General features: G+C 44.9%; 1 pseudogene; it reads right to left on the bottom strand.

Moving 5' to 3' along the window:
• Nucleotides 1-417: 417 nt before the first annotated feature.
• Nucleotides 418-1,048, bottom strand: LOC105291342 (annotated as a pseudogene).
• Nucleotides 1,049-6,000: the final 4,952 nt, after the last annotated feature.

The following is a 6,000-nucleotide window of genomic DNA, read 5'->3' as shown; positions in this document are numbered from 1 at the left end:
TACTGTATTGCACAATTCGGACAAGTGTCCAGAAGACCAGTCAGGAGGGAGTGTTTGGGGACTGCATGGGTAGGCTCAGCATCAATGGAAAGACAGAAGACTGGATCTTGGGTCTTTAGAGCCAACCTAAGAGGTTTGAACTTTACCTATGGGTCTTCAATGGTAAGTCGCTTAAGAGTTTTAAGCAGAATAGAGTATTTCATTCATTCATTCATTCATAAATTTGCTTAAGTTTATTTTTTAATCTCTTACCCCACTCCTATCCCTTCCCTTCTGTAGGCAATTGTGCTATTATCTTTTTGTTTTTATGTATTCTGAGATGTGACTTGTTGTTTGTGAGAACCTGTCTTTTTAAGTAAATAAGATCATTGCATATATCGTTTTTCTTTTTCTTTTTCTTTTTTTTTTTTTGACAGATCCTGCCTCAGGTTTATTTGTACGAATAGCACAGGAGGACACCAGCCCAACACAGACAGCAACCCAGGGGTCACACCAGTCCTTCCATCCTCATATCGGCAGACAGATTTCTACTCTGGAACCTTCGGGAGGGCCTGGACACCTTTAGGAGCTCGAGCCTGAGCCAGAGGCAGAGCTGCAGCTGCAGCCAGGGCCTTGGTTTGAGCCTTGGCCTTGGAATTTGGCTGGCAGAGCCTGAGACCCTTGGCAATACAGGACAAACACATTTCCCAAGCTTGGGGTGAGCGATGTAGGCAAGTTGACTGAGCTTGCAGCTGCCGCCCTTTGGGATCCTGGGCTTGACCTCCTTGGGCTTTACGAGGGCCTTGATAGCCTTAGCAGGTGCACTCATGGCCTTGGCGCTGTTGGCTTGCATTTTCTTTAGCCTCTTCTTGTTGTGCTTCTTAGCAAAGCGCGTGTTCCTCAGGAACTTGGGGTCCACCCCCTTAAGAGATTCATATCTTTGTGATTGGGGTTTCTTGATAAATATTTCAGTGCCATTTTCGGGACTGGTTGTGTGTGGTGTGGTTCTTGGACTTGCCCATGTCTGCACTGAAGCCTGCGGCTTCCAAAAAGCCTGGGACCGGAAGAGAAAGAGCCTCATTCTATTTCTTACTTTTTCTCTAAGCACCGTGTTATTAAGATCTATTCATTCATGTTGCAATACGTATATCTAATCAGTTGCTTCAAATTGCTGCATAATACTCTATGGTGTACTCCCAGCGATGAATTCCCAGGTTGACTCCAACTTTCCACCTTCACATTTTCATGAATGTTTTTCCTTATAGACCTGTTAAAGAACCTTTTTGCGTCACATACCCAGAAGATGAATTGCTGGGTTATAGGGAATGTGTATATTTAATGTATCTAAATATTGCCGGGGGAAAAAATACTTTTCATAAAGGTCTTTCTGGCTGCCTTCATTAATCCAGCCATATATTTACTGGTCACTTACTAGATGCCAGTTACACTTACACTTTTAGGTACTGCAAATACAGCAGTGAACAAGACAGACAAGATCTCAACTTACAAATTATAAACAACAAAATATGAACAAGAAAATATCAGGTACTAATAAATACTTTAGTGAAAATAAAGCAGGTGGTAGGACGAAATGACTGAGAAGCTATTTTGCTTGTGAGGTACTCTGTGAAAAGTGGATTGGAGTGGGGCAACTCTGGAAATGAGGAAACCAAGTAGGCAGGATGCTATTGCAGTGATGTAGGTGAGAGATGCTGATGGTATGAACCAGGTAGGGATAGTGGGGTCCATATCTCCGCATCCAGATATGGTGGAGCCCTTTACCAAGACATAGGACCCTGTAGATTTCCAGTTTGCAGTTGGTCATCATGGGTCTGGAGCTGAGGTGGTCTAGAATGGAGGCATAGATTATGGAGTCATCTGCGTCTGGGTTGTTTATTGGTTTCCTAGGGCTACCATAACAAAATTTCACAAACTTCGTGTTTAAAACAACAGAAATTTATTCTCACACTTCTGTAGAAGTCTGAAATCAAAATATTGGCAGGGCTATCTTCTCTCTGAAGCCTTGAAGAGGAACCTTCCTAGCCTCTTCTAGTTTCTGGCAGCCCTAGGTGTTCCCTAGTTTGCAGCTGTAGCGCTTTAGTCTCTGCCTCTATCATAATGTGGCATTCTCCCTATCTGTTTGTCTTTACATGGCAGTTTCCTCTTATAAGGATACCAGTCATATTGGATTAGGGCCTACCCTAATGACCTCATCTTAACTCAATTACAGCTGCAAAGATCCTATTTCCAAATAAGGTTACATTCACAGGTGCCAGGGGTTAGGACTTCAATAACATATTCTTAGAAGACACAATTCTGTCCATAACAGGTAGGAAAGGATGAGCTTTCCATAGGAGAGGTTATAGAATCAGAAGAACTGGGAAGTCCTGACCTTTAGGAAAGATTAAGTAAAAGACTGAGGAGCCCATGAAGAAGTTTGAGAAGGAAATGGTCTCCAGTTGGATCTGCAACATAGACAGAAAAACAAGGGCAAAAAAGTGTCTGTTGAACTAATACAACAGATAGGTGTTTCCTGAATGCCAGGCCAAGGAAAGGAGCAGAGCCTGGGTAATGCAGACAGTCTTTCAAGAAGTTAAGTTTGGAAGGAAAAGCCTGACATATGGAAAGAACTAACAAGGATATGAGACCAAAAGACTGTTGAGGAAGATGGGAAAATGTAGTCTCAGCACAGGCAATGACTTAGAATTTGGGCTCTGGAGTTGGGCTTATCTGTATTTGAATCCCAGCTTAGCTTGTTCCACAGCAGTTATGACTTTAAGCTGGTTGCTTCACTTCACTATACTTCAGTTTCTTTACCTGAAAAATGGGGATAATTACCATAATATCCACTTCCCAGGGTTATTGTAGGGACTAAATGACTGAAGACATCTAAAGTGCTTAGCACAGTGTGTGACACATAGTAAGTGCTCAATAAACATTAATTCTTACTGCTATTATGCTAAAAAATAAAAACAAGGAGGAGATTTCAAGGAGATGGTAAGAAATATCAGATATAGTAGACAGGACAAGGAAGCAGAGAGTGGAGAGAAGGTCAAGGATTTCGCGGAGTGCTAGCAGAGCCTGAAAAGAGGGAAGGACAGAGGCAACAACAGCTGAAGAGAAGATGGAGGCTACAGGTATGAAACACTATAGCAGTTGAGAAATAAGAGAGTGGGTATTAGAAAAGAGAAAAAGTAAACTCTGATTTGGGCTGCAACAAGAAAGTTGAAGGAGAAAGTTGCTGGGAGTATTTGGTACTAGGGGACAGAGGTGACACTACCTTTTAAATCTTTCAAATATTATCTCAGTTTGATACCACAAATCTTCACCTTTGCTGTGCTAAGCCTAAGCATACAGGAGAAATTGTTCTATAAATGAGGAATGGGCTTTGGATATGTGGTGACATAACTCAGCAAGGAGTGGGTAGGAGGGAGGAAAAAGAGAAGCTGAGATATGGGCTTGTTAAGTTTTAGAAGTCTGAGGAGCAACTGGCTAGAGAGTGCTTGGCTCATTCTGGTGGGAAGGACTCAGCGCTAGAGACACAGGTTTAAGAGCCATCAGTAGCAAGTAGTCACCAAAAGCAGGGGAAGGGATCGAATGACCTACAGAAGGCAGGTCAGAGAAGACAGTTCAAGAAAGATTGAGGCTGGTGGGGGAGGACAAGCCATAAAAGGAGAGAGATGAAGGTACAGGGGAAGGTTGGGCAGTGGAAGCTACTACAGGAACACTTGTCTGGATGGAGTCGAAAGAGAACCAAAAACCATTCACTGAATGTTTCAATTAAGAAGGGACTGTAGACCATTGCTGAAGCAATTTCAGTGGAGTGGTGAGGCAGAAACTGGATTTGGATTTGAATTGGTGAGGTGTGAAAGACAGATGGGGAGGTAGAGACAGTAAAACTTGCTTTCAGGAGTTTTGGTGTTAAATTGATGGAGATATACAGGGCAATAGTTAGGGAGGCAGGGTTTTTGTTGTTTTTTAAACAAAACAGAGAACAAGCGAGACAACTTCAGGTGGGCAGGAACAAATGGATACAGTGACAGAAAAAGGAAGAAGCCTTTTTGTTAGAATGTTTGGAGCCCTTGTTATCTATAGAACATAAAAATACTTAAATAACCAAAAAATTACATGCACAAACCCTTCAATTGAACAGGGAAATTAATTTTGTCTGTCATCTGCTAATTCTTATTTATGGGGATAAAGACTATGTAACCTGTATGTACACATAAGTGTTGTTTCATGCCCCCGAGTCGCTGGCCAAAGTTACTTTTCCCCGTGGCACTCTCATCCCTGGTTGTCTGACCAATTTTTAATCTGATTACAAACAGGACTCACTCTTCCCATGAACTTCCTTTCACCTCACCTGCTAACTTTATAGTTAAGCAGTCTACACCTGAGCTTCACCCCTACCTTCCATGAGATTCTTTTGTTGCCGGGGTTACACTGTGAGCTATCTTGCTAGTCTTCCTCCAGCCTTGGTCTCTTGCTTCTGGCATCCCTTGAGCTCAGGGCTGGGCACAGGTAAATCGGTCTTCACAGTCTAAGGAGGGTGGTAAATTCTGAATCCTTAATCGCCTCGCCTAGTGATTTAGTTGTTTTCTCATCTTTTCTCTTTTTCTGTCCATTGTACCTGAAACCCTGGAAAACAGAATTTTCAACTCCAAAACGTTTTGAGGGGTGAGATGAGCAGGGCAACCAGAGGAAGGACAGCGAGGAAGCCCGGGCCACCAGCCCTAGGGAACAGCCGGGAGAGGGCGCACCGGGCCCGGGCTTGGAGGCAGCTGCTACCATGGCTGGAGAGCGGAGGCCCGCTCTAGCGAGGACACCGAGACTGGAGAAGCGCCACATGGGGCCGAGCGGCGCGTGGGGGCTGTGTGCTGCCCCGGGGTGTTCTGTCTCGGCTAAAAATATGCGCTGTTCAGCGCCAGTCGCGTACTCCCGGGGTCGTGCAGGCTGCACTCGGGAGGAGCGACTTCCGGAGCCGCATTATTCTGGGAGGGAGACTGCGGCTCCTGGACCAGAACTCCCCGGCTCCTGAAAAACCAGGGGCAAGCTTCGCACCGTCCTCAGTCTTCTCATCCGTGTAATAGGGACCATTTATTTATTTGAGAAGTATGGCGAGCCTATGTTGTGCTTGGCACTGTTCCAGGAGTCAGGCACAACTACAAAGTTCTAAAGGCTGTGGAGTAAACAGTCCAGCGTTGCGGAGGGGACAGGGGCGGGGTGGGGTGGAGAGAATAAAATAAAGCAAATAACAGGATAATCTCGTATTTTCAAAAATGCCAAGAGAAAAATAAAAGATGATGTGTCTACCGCCATGCTATCCTGAACAAGACGGATCTGACCTGATCTTGGAAGCTAAGCAAGGGTTAGTACTTAGATAGGAGACCAGGCGCCGTAGGCATAAAAAACAAAAATAATAAGGGATTGTAAACTGACAAGGTCCTTGCAATCTGTAAAAAAAAAAAAAGATGATGTGACAGGAGTGATGTGTAAGCTGGTATTTGAATAAGTCACCCTGAGAGACACAGAGGGAAGAGGAAACTGCCTGTGCAAAGGCCTTGGTCGAAGGAGGCTGGCCAACTGGAGAAAAGAAGGCGGAAAGGGCGGCCAGAGAGGGAGGCCCCGCCTGGCGGGAGACCACAGCGCCCAGCATGATAAACCCTGAAACTAACCCAACGTGGCAGACATCAGAACAACGATGGTTCGTGGGGAGACTAGGATTGCCTGCAAAGGAAAACGTCCCTCGAAGAAATTTCCTATGGTGAGGGGAAAAATACCTCGATTAGAGTATTGACTACCTGGATGAACGCGTTTATAAAAATTCAGCGAAGAGCTGTGCATTTTGTTATATGTAAATTTTACCTTCAAAACAAAAGTGAGAGTCGCCGACTTGTGAGAGTAACCGTGAGCTAGAAAAGTCGTTTTGCTGCGCCTTCAAGCTTGCTACGCAGGCGGAACCGCAGCCCGCTCTGCGGGCATCCTCTGGAGAGAGGGTGGATGCGGGCCCGGATAAGGCGT

Source organism: Pteropus vampyrus, unplaced genomic scaffold (genome assembly GCF_000151845.1).
Source record: "Pteropus vampyrus isolate Shadow unplaced genomic scaffold, Pvam_2.0 Scaffold44, whole genome shotgun sequence".
NCBI lineage: Eukaryota > Metazoa > Chordata > Mammalia > Chiroptera > Pteropodidae > Pteropus > Pteropus vampyrus.
The sequence above is the reverse complement of the archived record's forward strand: the minus strand, read 5'-3'. Positions and strand labels throughout refer to the sequence as shown.